This window comes from Rhodnius prolixus, unplaced genomic scaffold (assembly GCF_049639745.1).
Source record: "Rhodnius prolixus isolate KJV_2025 unplaced genomic scaffold, Rpr scaffold_13, whole genome shotgun sequence".
NCBI lineage: Eukaryota > Metazoa > Arthropoda > Insecta > Hemiptera > Reduviidae > Rhodnius > Rhodnius prolixus.
The window spans coordinates 2,822,033-2,837,517 of NW_027411583.1; the positions used below are offsets into that span (position 1 = coordinate 2,822,033).

Genomic DNA, 15,485 nt, shown 5'->3' on the forward strand with positions numbered 1-15,485 from the left:
GTTAATAATTACGTGTTTACAGATGAAGTACAGTTCATGAAGCGCAATTCAGAATGAAACATTTCTGGCGGCCTTCTGTTTGTATTCAGAACTTGATGCACAAATGAGCCAGCCGTTCAGTTGCACAACTTGATTAACTCCATAAAACAAAAAAGTGGAGAAATGCGATGAAATAATATAAGTTATTTTTTAAAAATTCCGTTTTTAATATGAATTCAAATAAATTTACCGCTATCATTCAGGCGCCTGCTACTGAATTTCAGTTGAATTACTGTGCAACGTGTTTACATTACAGGCACGGAGTTGGATCCAAAATGGCTTTTGAAATAAATAATTTAACAATTTTCTCGAAATCTATTAAATCTAGGTGGTTGCAAAAAATTACAGTTATAAAGGAGGATTTGCCCTATATTTTAAAGAAAATTTGGGAATTTTATTATTTGGGAAAGGTTAGGATCTTTTATCTCCCAATATCTTTTGTAAAATTGCATCTATAGAGTGCATATTTCTGTCAATTGAGGAGATAGTTGCAGTCTGTAATTGTGCTAAAATACATAGGATTCCGTTCAATAGAAATCGAGATATTACAACTCAAAATTTACGTAATGGGAAAGGTTAGGATCCTATATCTTCCAATATCTCTTGTAAAATTGCATCTATAGAGTGCATATTTCTGTCAATTGAGGAGATAGTTGCAGTCTGTAATTGTGCTAAAATACATAGGATTCCGTACAATAGAAATAGAGATATTACAACTCAAAATTTACGTAATGGGAAAGGTTAGGATCTTATATCTCCCAATATCTCTTGTAAAATTGCATCTATAAAGAGAAAAAGAGAAAAAAATTGTCAAAGTTGGGTGTTTTTCAACGTTACGCTTTTTCGTGCAGTTTTTGACGATCAACCCTTATACAACTGTCCTACCGGACAGTTTTAATTATTCAATGGCCGAAAAAATTTTTTGTCGTATAATGGTATTAATTCATTATTATTTAGGAAATTTATTGTAAATATAAAAAGTCATGACGAAACTAAGTGCATTGACACTTAAATTTAAGATATTTCCAAAACAGTGAAGTTAATCAATGTATGCAGTAAATGGCTCAAATTGATTCTGTGTAAATTTTTCTCGGCTCTGATAGAATAACTTGAGATTAGTTTGTAATAAATCTGGTATTCCATCAGTGTTTTTCCCAAGCTAGTAATCATGTTCAAAGTTTTTATATTATATATTTTTTCTAATTCGGCACCGGATTTCGGGAATGCGAATTCCATAGCGTACCATAGGGGAGGATTGCTAACGAAATTGAAGAAAGGAAATAAACAATGATTGCGGTTTACGTCCAGGATAACCTGGGAGTTTGACCGTGGTGGGCAAAAGCTTAAGGAAGCTAGAGGGAATTTGTGGATGAGATCTGGGTTTATTTAGGAGTGCCTGGCTAATGTAAATAATAATTATTGTCAGAGCACAATAGGAATATAGAATAATTACTCCCCTTGACTACCCCTTGGAGCTTAAAATTTGAATTCTCCTGATCCTCTGTTTCGGCACAATCGCAAAACTCTTCCTATCCAGGTGTCAGTTTAATTAAAAAATTCTAACCTAGCATAACTTAAGCTTAATTTATCAACCAAATTCTTGTAAAATATTGTCACATTTTCAGGGGTTTTTATTCTCTTTTGTACTACCTCTACAATCTAGAAAGATCTTTAGCTAGTTTGACGTTTCCACACGATTTCCTCTGCAGAAGTGTTGCAGCTGTTTGCTAATACATAATCAAAGATCTGGACGATAGGGTGGATGTGGTCAGTTTGGATGTGCAGAGAATAGAGAGAGTTCTATATCTGGTTGGAACTGCCAGTCAGAACTGGCGGACAGTTTTAGCTAGAGGGAACACAAGATCACATTATTGTTTATCTAAGTCCTGGTCCAATTAGAGGATCCTCCCCATTTCTAAGTGCACCCCAGGCCCACCTAGATGGGCTACTTCTTAAAATTTTACCAATACAAATAATCTCCTATCTGGCTACAGTTGGCACGCCCTCTATTGGCCGGCCAGTCCCCAAACTATAATCCCTTCCTAGTAGATCTGTCAATCAGTTTCTCTCCCCTTTTACAGCTTCCTTTTTACTAGTTTCTACGGAAAAACTAACCCTGCTGGGGGAACCATAATGGTTCTAGACATTGACTTACAGTTTGTTATCTTTTTGTTAATATTTATACCTACAATTTGGTCAATCTATGTAACCGGTGACGCAGAAAATTTTTCCTGTTCATTCATAAAAGTATTGGATGTTGGCTTTATATAGTGTTCCTTAAACAAGTTGAAGAATTGACAAATATTTATATTTTTTAAAGTAATATTTTAAATTAACAGTGCTCCAATAATTTCCAAGAGCAATAAAATATCCAAAAAGAAGAATTTTGTGACGGCAAGATATTCTTAGATTCATACATTTTAATATTACAACTCAAAATTTATGTAATGGGAAAGGTTAGGATCTTTTATCTCCCAATATCTCTTGTAAAATTGCATCTATAGAGTGCATATTTCTGTCAATTGAGGAGATAGTTGCAGTCTGTAACTGTGCTAAAATACATAGAATTCCGTACAATAGAAATCGAGATATTACAACTCAAAATTTACGTAATGGGAAAGGTTAGGATCTTATATCTCCCAATATCTCTTGTAAAATTGCATCTATAGAGTGCATATTTCTGTCAATTGAGGAGATAGTTGCAGTCTGTAACTGTGCTAAAATACATAGAATTCCGTACAATAGAAATCGAGATATTACAACTCAAAATTTACGTAATGGGAAAGGTTAGGATCTTATATCTCCCAATATCTCTTGTAAAATTGCATCTATAGAGTGCATATTTCTGTCAATTGAGGAGATAGTTGCAGTCTGTAATTGTGCTAAAATACATAGAATTCCGTACAATAGAAATCGAGATATTACAACTCAAAATTTACGTAATGGGAAAGGTTAGGATCTTATATCTCCCAATATCTCTTGTAAAATTGCATCTATAGAGTGCATATTTCTGTCAATTGAGGAGATAGTTGCAGTCTGTAATTGTGCTAAAATACATAGAATTCCGTACAATAGAAATCGAGATATTACAACTCAAAATTTACGTAATGGGAAAGGTTAGGATCTTATATCTCCCAATATCTCTTGTAAAATTGCATCTATAGAGTGCATATTTCTGTCAATTGAGGAGATAGTTGCAGTCTGTAATTGTGCTAAAATACATAGAATTCCGTACAATAGAAATCGAGATATTACAACTCAAAATTTACGTAATGGGAAAGGTTAGGATCTTATATCTCCCAATATCTCTTGTAAAATTGCATCTATAGAGTGCATATTTCTGTCAATTGAGGAGATAGTTGCAGTCTGTAATTGTGCTAAAATACATAGAATTCCGTACAATAGAAATCGAGATATTACAACTCAAAATTTACGTAATGGGAAAGGTTAGGATCTTATATCTCCCAATATCTCTTGTAAAATTGCATCTATAGAGTGCATATTTCTGTCAATTGAGGAGATAGTTGCAGTCTGTAATTGTGCTAAAATACATAGAATTCCGTACAATAGAAATCGAGATATTACAACTCAAAATTTAGGTAATGTCGAAGGTTAAAAAAAAAAAATTTAATTAAGGGTAAAAAAAAAATCTATATTTCGGTAGTAAGCCATCTTTGTAATAATTAGATGTATTTTCTATATCGTCAGGAACTTCTAATATTGCTGGAGTCTGGTATTGTCTGTAAGTTTTCTGTTAACCAATGACTAAGCAATTTTATGTAATAATTATGGAAGTAAGAAGGCCGTCGTGTTTGGAACAATGAATCTAAAATAGTATGGCGTAAGTCTATAAGACGGTATTAACTGAGTAAGTTAATCCAAGCGGCTAAATTTGATGAATGGAGTTTGTAATCAAGATGATGGATATTGTATAAGATGTAGAGCATACTGTCCAGGAGGATAACTGTTGGTCAGTCGGTGGGTCCATTCTGTCCACATGGGCAATAGCTTCCTGTGCTGAACATGTATCTGTTCTTCTCGTTAATTAATTTTACTTTAGGACACGCATGACTCATATTGGTTCTGTTGGGACTGGAAATAGGATTTAGTTGGCAGCACCGCCAGTCATCCTTCAATAAATACACAGACAGCCTTCCCTAACTTTCTGTTCCTATAGTGTGCGAGTGTTTGGGTATTGATTTTGTCGGCTCTCTCTTATCTTATCAAAATATTAGAACCCTTTTCGATGAATTGAAGAAAAACAACCTTCTCTATCGAGATTGAAGAGTTACCATGGTTCGCTTTAATTACTTCATCTTACTTTTCTAAGTGATGCCTTGCAACTTATAGAATTTTCTAGTTGAGGTGTTAGTGTAGCACCATTTTCATCCAGAAGTTTCCTGTAGTTTAAGTGTGTTTGATTTCAATGGGAAATTACGCGAAAATATAGTGCGACTGGAAGTGCGAATTTAATGAAAAGTTCTGTTCTTTTAGTTTTGCCCAAATTTCCGAAGATATACCAGTGGTGTTTTTAATTAATTGTAAATACCCTTAATCACGCGTACGAAAACTTATTACCTTTTTGAAACTTTGAATTTCATTGTAGAGGTACTTCTAGCAAGGAGATGGCCACCTTACTGTCCTTTTTATTATAGTGAATCTATTAACTAACCTCCCTAGACGAGACAATTTTTATAGCTAAATTTTAGGCTAAATAGAGTGTGATATAAATTCATTTTGAATAAAAATGTCCCAATTGACATGAAACTCCAAGTGTACTAAAGTGTATCGCGTGCTATGACTAGCTATGGTACCCAGTCTTATGATTTGTTGGAGAAATTTCAGAGATTCTTCGTGATGAACTTATTTGCTCTCCTTTCCTCTACGCCAAATTACAGTTCTTTGAGACGCCTCTATTACATAGTTTAGAGGGCCGGGACAAGAATATCATTTGCAGGGAAAAAAAAAAGGATAGAAAAACTTGCAACTATTGGATAAAGTGAGAGTAGGACTTGTTCAATTCTTTTGTGTCCTGGAAGGACCGGTTTTGGTGGCCAAAGCAGAGCACAGGGATTATGTATTATTTCTCATGGTGGTAGTCGATTCTAGTAGGTCGAGTAGAGGTCAGTCGGAAATTTGAGAAATCCCGTTCTGTTTTGGTCTAGAGATTCTAATACAGGTCACAGGCTCCTGACGGAGCAGACTTAGCCCATCAACCCACTTGTAGTGTTCATAGAGGTGGATAAAAGTTGTCGCTAAGTTTGGGCTAGATGTCCACTCTACAGAATGGATTTTCACTTTTTGACATGCTCCGGAAAATGGATCTAAAAAATTTACTAGAAACATTTTTCTAGGGTTTAATGGGAATAGATTAAAAGTGTCATTGCAATGTAATGTGCAATTTTATAGTGTAGGTAATGTTTGTAATAATTAACCAAATATTAAATTTTGAAATTAGTTGATATTTTCAAAAAAATGTAAGTCAGATGTTCAAGAACTTTAGTGACAAAGAGTCATATGAGTGTACACATCAGATTTGTTTATCTTAATTTTCCATTTCCATTAATTTGGCAACAATTATCATTTTCCAAACTTTTGAATATTAGAAAGTTTTCCCGTATGTTCTACATTGAGGTTATTGGCCGCCATCATTATTGGGATGCTAACGGACTGCAAATTGAATTGTTCGACTGTAATAACTTTTGTAATAATAGAGGATATCGATAGCTTTTTTTTAATTATTATAATTTCTATTGGTTCAAGATTACGGTTCAGGTAAATACAAACATTCCTTGCTTTTTGTTAAATCAAAGAATTTGGTTTTATTGTTTCCATATTTCTGTTCAGCTCATTCTTTAGATCTATAGTATAACCATGAACTTCTCAAAGAACTGCAGAACAATAGTTCTTCGTTATTCTCGAACAAAATAGATTTTAAGTAATAACATGTCGCCAGTAAGTTTTTGTATTGTTCATTGCTTTTGGTGGCTGATCCAAAAATAAAGATAGATTTTTGCCAATTTCAGTCATTATTTTGATTATTTTTTGGCAAATCTTTTGGCTTAGGAACTGGGTCATCTTCAGGGCTTTACATTGTTACATCCTAAGGTTGGTGTGTCTTCTGTCCTGGTACGTGTGATTAACGAACAAACTGAAATTAACAATATTTTTTTACCCTATTTTACAATTTTTCGTATTTTCCACGAACAGACTTCCTTCAAAATGTCTTTACAGAAAACGAAAATAATCTCAGTGATTTGAACAAGTATTCAGGCTTTGATCGGTTGAATAGTTTAATGCGCAGCACGAGTTAATAGTTCAAGTATAGTTCCTTCGCGCAAAAGTGCAGCGATGTAAAAATAATAGTCTGACATTGGTCGCTAATTGGAGAAGGAATGGAAAGAAATAATCTTAAAAATAATATTTGAACAAATGGATTGTACTTCTTATTGGCCAAGTTGGCTTAGTAGCCAATCGCAGTTTCTGTTTATGGGGTAAAATAATTAATACAAAGTTTTTAGCGAAAAGAGGACAAATTTTAGATGACTCGGATGATTAGACTTTCAAAGAACGTAGGATACAGATAAAAATCAGTACTATTTCCTTACTTCTAGCTGTGTGTACAATTGGATGGCTAAGTATATTCGGTCAATTAGGTACTCACATTGGTAGCAAGGCTGCCCAGAGGTGTCAGTAGCCAGTTCGGTGTGAAGCTGGACACCTCACTGGACAAATACGGTAGCCTGGCTTTTCTCCATTTCTTGAAGAGTGAAAGAGAAACCGCCGCGCGATTCACTGGTCCAGAAGGATGAGAATGCAGAAGAAGATGAAGAAGATAGATGTCCAGCGGCAGAAATAGGCCACCGTGGGAAGAACACCTGCCCTTCTTGGCCCATCTTAAGTACTGCACACTTAACGGCAGATCTACCCTTTTCCATAGCCACATACAAATATAACAGTACTATGGCCAATGTCGCACATAATATACAAACCTTCTTATTCTTCTGTGTAAAAATATATATATACAAAGGAGTTTCATTCTTTTCGCACATGACAAAAGTGGATTAAGCCTTTCTATCCGTTTGAATTTCGTCCTAAATTCACCGTATGGCAGCCGTACAGTTCTTAGTGAACAACATCTTCATTCCCATGCACAGACCGAAGTATTTTCATGGAAATCTGAATGAGATAGAAATATGACTCACCATTTTGTAATTTAACACTTTTTTCTATTTATATATTTCCCCAAAGTTCAAAAATTTATTATAAATATCTTGTTCCTTAGCTGATTAAACAACTTTCTTTACTTGTTCATCCTTTGGGCAGTTATTGGGCTACCACGAGGGGTGTCAACTCAATTAAACCACTTGGCCACTTGGAGCAACAGGCAAGATTCACGCGGGCCACAATATATTTACAAATTTTTCTCTAGTTTCCCAATATCTGGATTCTCAGAGACTGAGAACAGACAATTTTCATTAAGGAAGATGGATGTTTATCTAGTCAATCTTGATCTGCATGTCGTTTTATTTAATTTCATAGTTGCTCACACAAAAAAGGTACTCCAAAAATAACACTTTTTTTTTGACATTTCTCACCTAAATAAGAATATATTTTGGGCACTCCTGCTTCGTCTTATAAAACCGAAACATTCTGGAATTCCACTGAGAGTGGCAGACATATGGCTTCCAAACTTCTCTGGAACTAAGTTAGCGCGTCTATACCAGCCCACAGGCTCCGCAGGAAAGGCCCTGGGCCACGTGTATACTCCGTCTTCAGTAGTTAACGGAAACTGGGAATCGTGTGTACGATATTGCCTCGACCTAAGCGCTATTTCCTTCATAAATTTTTTTTCTATTTTCATTTTATTTCAGTTCGTCGTGGGCCCCAAGAAATTAACTGGGGTGCCGCCAGTTGGACACCCCTGGGCTACCACAATCAAACACTTGGGTATCAAAGCATGACGTGTTGCCAACTACTGTATAACGTTGAGGAGCTAGTTAACTAGAAGCCCAAGAACTCAATTGAGATTCCTTAATTGGATTAGGGATAATCTGAGTAACCTAGGAGCGCTAATTAATCTGCGGCTTGTAACGTCGTCAAACAGGAAGATAGTTTGGTTGGTAATGGGTTTGGAACAGTGAGGAATAATTGGCCTACAAACTAGAATAACAATTTCATAATTTTTCCTTTTTATGATATACTGATACGTAGGTATTCCATATTTTCAGAAATCACTTTTTAAATTTTTAAACAATTTCTTAAAAATTCTTTATTGTTACCCCAGAGAAGTTATTTGAGTGAAGACTCACAAGTATGATTGAAAAAAGGCGTGATGGCGGCTGTGAAGAGGTGTCCATGGTAACGGTAACCCTTTATGTTAACTCTTCTAGCCAGTGAAGAGAGCTTTACTACTGATTGTACTATTTTTCCTTTTTCTATTTCTATCTGACAGCATCTCACCATCTGCCTTCTAGATTTGCAAATAGTCACATAAACAGAGAGTAACATTAGCTCCTGTACCTGTGCCTCACAACTTTACCGTTCCAGGCCTAGCCCCTTTATCATCCTCTTGGAAACTATTCAAAGAAGATGGAACGGTTCTTGTCAACAACTTTATCTTCCCGTATTCATTATATTAGAGCTTGCATTTATTTTCTATTTGCTTTTAATGTTGCACTTTTGAAGCTGTTATAAAAAATAAAATCTATTTTGACTGTATTGCTTAAGTTATAGTGGTCCTCTTGGCAATTAACCTGTTTTTTTAATTATCCTCTAGTCTGTCAGTTACCTTTCATTGCTCAAGTTATAGTGCTTCGTTAGGCTGAAATTATCAACCTGTTTTTTTTAATTATCTTCTATTCTATACTGTCACTTATTTTTCATTGCTCAAGTTATATTGGCTTGCTTGGCAGAAATTATCAACCTGTTTTTTTAATTATCCTCTATACTAACTCTTATTTTTCATTGCTCAAGTTATATTGGCTTGTTTGGCAGAAATTATCAACCTGTTTTTTAATTATCCTCTATACTAACTCTTATTTTTCATTGCTCAAGTTATATTGGCTTGTTTGGCAGAAATTATCAACCTGTTTTTTAATTATCCTATATACTAACTCTTATTTTTCATTGCTCAAGTTATATTGGCTTGTTTGGCAGAAATTATCAACCTGTTTTTTAATTATCCTCTATACTAACTCTTATTTTTCATTGCTCAAGTTATATTGGCTTGTTTGGCAGAAATTATCAACCTGTTTTTTAATTATCCTATATACTAACTCTTATTTTTCATTGCTCAAGTTATATTGGCTTGTTTGGCAGAAATTATCAACCTGTTTTTTTAATTATCCTCTATACTAACCCTTATTTTTCATTGCTCAAGTTGTATTGGCTTGTTTAGCAGAAATTATCAACCTGTTTTTTTAATTATCCTCTATTCTACACAGTCACTTATCTCTCATTACTCAAGTTATCGTGGATCGCTTGGCAGTAATTATTGACTCTTTACTCAATGCTACACTACCATTTTTGGCGGATAGTTGCATTTCTCATTAAAAACATATTATGAACATACACTGCAAGATAAACATTTTGTTGGTTGTTATTACTTATTGTCAATAAATTATCGATTCTTGTTTCAATAGAATTAATTAAAGCTAACTTCATTTTTGAATTATCTTCGAAGACTGTTTTTAAACTTATTTTTCGTTACAAGAATGACTGAAAATCTACTTTCAGCCAAGTTGCTGCGAAATGGAAGTTACTATTTTACTTAAAATTGACTGAAAGGAGATTGGCCACTTATCTATCACTAAGCATAAACAAATTTAATCAAAAGACGTCATATTTTAGTTGATTTTTAATTTATTGATTTATTTTAACCAAAAATTCAATTATCTTTTATTCAAACTGGAAACAATTGGAAAGTATTTATTGAAAATGTAGAGACTAATGTTTGAAAATTGTCAAACTTGTAGATTTATGGTATTTTCCTAAGGTACCGTTAGTTTGTTAAGTGCGAGGTAGGAAAAGAGGTAAAATTGCAAGTGACTGGGCAATTGTTGCGAATTCCTTACAATAACTAGAAGTAACGGTACTCTGTTCTGGCTGTGGGTGGGTGGGTGTCCCTAAAACTTCAGTATTTATTTTTTCAGCATGTGACGGGGGTTGTAAAACATTTGCCAGACTTACCTCATTAGTTACATGGCCAGTTTTCAGGCCTGTACCTCCGCCATATAACGATTAGGGTCGCCTTAAAAAGTAGAGAAAAAGAATGTGACCACATTTATACAATTGTTACGTGTTGGTTCCATTTACTAAATGTACAACGTAACCATTTCTAACTAGTGATTCTAACTATTTTCACATATCTTATGCTCCGTAATACTGTCATTAGGGTACATTATAATGCCTAAAAGAAGATGGTTAGGTACTTAAAAACTACCTAAAAATGTAAAAGATATTTCACCATTGTTGTCATGAAGAATATTCTCTTAAATTTTTGAAAAGATGTCTCAAGTTCCTTGTGCTTATATAAGAGAGGCTTCTCGCTTGAAATTATTGGACAGATAATCGCGTTGATTTGGTCTACATTGCAGGATAATTAGCACGTGATTGTCTCCGTTAAGACTATCTGCACTATCGTTGATTTTTATCAATCGTATCACGCAAATCAATAGTATCATTGACTAGTTTTTGACTTTCATTCATCGTTAGAGGTAGATAAACCAGTTAGGTGCAGAGGTTCCGATTTCATTCATGTCTTGCAATAATTTTACTGATCAGCAAGTGATTGATTGTCCAAGATATGAAATAATTGTTTACTAGAGAAATTACATCTTTAAAGAAATTTGTGATTGTAAGTAATTGTCTAAAAGAGACATTCTTTTGAGGTGTTAATTTCACGCCGTATTTTTGTTCTATTTTGAGATTTTAAAATAAAAAGATGTTGTTCACCTAAATTTACTATTTATTTAAAGTGAAACTATATAAATTTTGTACAGAAAATATTTTCCCACCTTAATTTGACCCAAAATTTTGTTTAACCAACCCTTGCCTTTTATTGTCAACCCATTCTGTTACCACCGTCCAGTTTGGGTATCCTGTTGCTAGATAGGTAAATCTCGGTGGGAAAGTTCGCTCTGTTGGTATACCTGCATAATTGTCAGTTTGACAGATTTTTACTTTTTTCACAAGAAATTTTTACTATTATTATTTCTTTTTTTGTGTAAAAATGTATATAGTATTTTCTTTAAATTAAAATAAATTCATTGGTTATCCAATCTAAAATTATTTAATTTTTAAAATATTTGCTTTTTATAATAATTTGAATTTTTAATGAATTTAGGAACCATTTCTCTATAGTTTAAGAGTGTCCAACGATTTATAACTAAATTTCACTTTAAGCTTAAGGCGCCACGTTAGCCGAGCGGTTATAGGCTAGACCCGCAAAGCTAAGATGTATTGTTGGTTTAGTGGGTTCAATTCCCCAGTCCAGCTCTTGTATTTTATTTAATGGTTAATATGAGAAATTAACAGTGAAGTATGTTTGCTAGTCGCCTCCGTCCACGACACCTAATTTGGTAGTTGGAAGTTCATAGCCTGCCTTAAAAAATAGGCAATTACTTAACCTTTTGGTTTCTAAATTTTATTTTCTAAATTAAGGCGCATTAAAGGCTCTGAATATTAATCCTACTAATAATCAGACTCCCGCGTCTTAATATTCTAAGGAGAGAAAATCTAAGGAAAACTACCTGGTTTTGAACCCGGTTCTCACTACGGAGTTCTACTGAGTTCTGAGTTAACGTAAAATGAATTTTTACCAAGATTGAAATAAGCATTTTTTGTAATCTGTCTGTTTGGTATCAAAAACAAAGGAATTACATTAAAGAATCGGTTTAGATGCTGTACATGAATCAATCAATAACAAATGTAGTTATTAACTCGCATAATAACGCCCTGTGGATGGTAATAAATTAGTCAAGGCTGTGGAGACCAATTGAAGCTTTTTTATAGCTGAATCCTTACAGAATCGAAATATGGAATTGGGATTTCAATCAAGGAAGTGATATATGCACTTAATCACTCGAGGGTCCATCGTGTCCCTTGTAGAATATAGTTCTCGTCAGCGCTGTAACATTCAAAAACAGATGGCGGAGACGAACGTGGTCTTCGAAGGCACCAAATACTTAAGAATCGTTTGCGAGTATTCTCCGAAGATATCGATTAGAATTTTGTCCTTTTGTCCACATTTCCTACACAATGGTTTTGCTGCTAGCTACTAGTCCCTCCCCACGTAGATTCTTCTTCAAGAAACGATGACCTGTAACTAAGAAAATAATCTTTTCCAATACTTATTACCTTCTGCTAACGAGATGGGGTTGAGCGTGCATGGACAGGTCTCTTTCCTAAAAAAAAAAATCTTGAATTGCTTCATCCCCGGCACAACTTTTAAATAGAGAGTATGCTTTCGTGTTCAATGTTCGTGGCCTGAGGACATCCAAGTTTCATTCTTTGGTGCCTCATAATAACCATCGCACCTTCTTGGGCAACCAGCTTAACGTTGTGGTTCTTCAGAACCTCCTATTTCTTCTTCTTTAATCAATAACTGACCTAGTTTTGTAATTGAGTTTGAAATTGAGTTCGCTCAACAATGCCTTGAAGACAATAAATTAGACTAAGCGTTGGCAAATCCTCTCAAATATTTTATAATCATAATTTTAGATTAATCAAGAATTTTTACTCGTAATAAAACAAAGAAGAAACACGAATACAATTTTGATTTTGTCTCTGGTAGGTCAGACAAAATAGAAAGACTATAAATATATTCTAATTTGAAAAAGTCTTCACTTTTACAGAAAAATTGAAAAAAAAAGTTTCAAGTTACGTTGTTTTTATGGTATTTATGACTCAGTAGAAAAACCCAGTTAGGGTCATTTTGGAAATTAGGTCAAACCATTTGGGAAGAAAAATAAGGGTTCGTCTTTAACAATCCTTTACATATTGTTGTCTAGGGAAATAGGACAACACCACTGGGAATAGGTACCGTTGTATGTATATATTCTAGGCCCTCACACAGTGGTTGAATGTAAGTGTTCATTTGTGAGGGCGTTTCTTACCATGAAGAACAGTCGGCGTTCAGGTTCAGTTACCTGGTTGTGTCTTCTTGCCATAACTGGACAACGCACAGAAATCTTTTCTCTGTGCATTGTCATACCTACATAAATGTCATATTTTTGTATATTACTGTATATAACTATGTGCCTGTGTGAGAGAACTGTTGGTTACACACTATGCGGTTTGGTTATATACTTGAATATAAAGAATACGCAGGTGTGATTATTCCAAAAAAAGCACGGCACATCCTCACTGCGCTTCTGTGAGCCCTTTCTCAGCTCTTCAGATGCTCAATGCCCACTTTACAGTTATTGCAATATTTTCCTTTGCTCTACCTTCACCAGTTTGGACCACTTGCGACACACTCACACAGAAAAAAAAACGTCCAACTTACAAATTATAGTTCATATTTTCAAAAGAAAGTGCCGCGCTGTAGGTTCTTATAATGGACGAGCATTTTATTTAATTTTTTGGTTGAATGGATGATCTGTGTTCTACTTCAGTTTCATACAAATTTAGCCTAAAAGGACAAAAAATCGAATTTACCATCAAAGAAGACCATTCTTATTTCGATCATTTTTTTACGATTTAAGTGCGAATAGCAATCTATTCGACATATTTGCGTGCTTCTATTTCTTTGAAGTAAACGAATGAATTTTGTTTTAAAATATAATTTCAAATATTAGAATATGAATATCTTAGGTTTCGTGACCGTAAATTGTTAAACTTAGGATTCAAGATTGGCGGAGGAATCGGTCAAATAAAAAACAAACTCGTCTTTTTCGCCAACGTTTCGACAAATATATTGTCTTTTTCAGGGCGTAGCTATGCGGATTGATTTAGTTACAGAAAACATGACGAGCTGTTTTATTTGGCCGATTCCTCGCTAATCTTGAATCCTAAGTTTATTAGAATAGTTTGTGTGATTTGTAAGCCTAAAATGTATTTGGTAATGCATTTTATTTATTACAATCCAGTCACGGTAGCCAAGTGGTTATAGGCTAGATCCGCAAAGCTAAGATGTATTGTTGGTTTAGTAGGTTCGATTCCCTTGGTCTCTAGGCCTTGAATTTTATTTAATGGTTAATAGATAGAATTTTTACGTATGTTTGCTAATCGCCTCCACGACACCTAATTTGGTAGTTGGACGTAAAGGCTGCCTGAATATAAGACATAACTTTACTTTGTCTGGTTTGGAAAGTCAAAATTAAGTCAACTTATCTTTTTCGAGGTTTAATTGAAATTATCCATTTCAAGTTTCCTAGAATCCGGAAAAGTGTTTTTCTTTTAAGGAAATGACCTGGTTATGTTGGTAAGTGAAATTTCTGAGTGAGCGAGTAAGCTAGGTTACCCTTTCAAGCTCCAATTTATGGTATAAAGTTCGATATCCTGTGACCCAAGAAGAGAGAAATGAGATTCTAAAAGTAAGAAATTCAAGAATATTCCATAAAATGAATTTTACCACGTCACTAGAATTCTTGGGTATTGACGATGGACAAAGTAACTTAACAAAAACGAGCATAGTTCATTGCATAGTTGTAGCATTTCCTTTATTGTTCGGTTACCAATCTGCAGCCTGTAGAAGATTTAAGAAAAAAAACGTAGAAAGTATGGAGTAGCTCAAGTTGTGCAACATTATACATTCTATTTCGCTTTTTTACCCATCAAGTTCCCACGGGATTAATAAAAAAATATAAAAAAGACTTCCTACTCTGTTGAGTTACCTGCAGTAACTATTAAGGAAGTAACTGAAAATAGTTACCTGTTATGTTGTAATTTGATAGTTATTCTCAAAGAAGAGTAGTCTTTTATATATACATTACTTAAAGAAGTTCATTTTATAGCTTAAAAAATAGTTTAAACTTCAGAATTAATAATATTCTGCATGAGTAACCAACTTAGCCCTTTCAAAATCTATATTAAAACTTAGTTTAGCCTAACTAAAATTTAATATAGCATATTAGGGAAGAAATTAGCTCTCTAGATAGCGTATACTGGATTCCAACGCTGAGATTTCCGGATTTGAATCCAGCTGCTGGCTCTTAGATTTTGTCTTCCTAAGAGCTTCTTACATCTCACTGCCGGTGATGGATAGTGTTGTCTCTCTTTAGAGAACACTGTCTGGAGGCCGGCAGTGTACTGGAAAAAGCTCCTAGCTCCAATAATCTCAGATGTTGACGCCCCTTTATTTTAAAAAAAAATTAGGATTAAAAAAATACTGCATATTTTATTTCCATCGTTAAAAAAAAGGGTTTTGAGTTCAAAAAACGATGTGCTGTAAATACGCCTTAAATTGATAATTTCAAAAATTATTCCCTCTGCTATTTGAT

The 15,485-nt window shown here is 34.2% G+C and overlaps 1 protein-coding gene across 1 annotated transcript in view; it reads left to right on the forward strand.

Moving 5' to 3' along the window:
- The window catches only part of LOC141447939 (protein lethal(2)k10201-like), a 75,910-nt gene that overhangs the window by 13,766 nt on the left and 46,659 nt on the right, over window positions 1-15,485 (forward strand). The window lies entirely within an intron of this gene.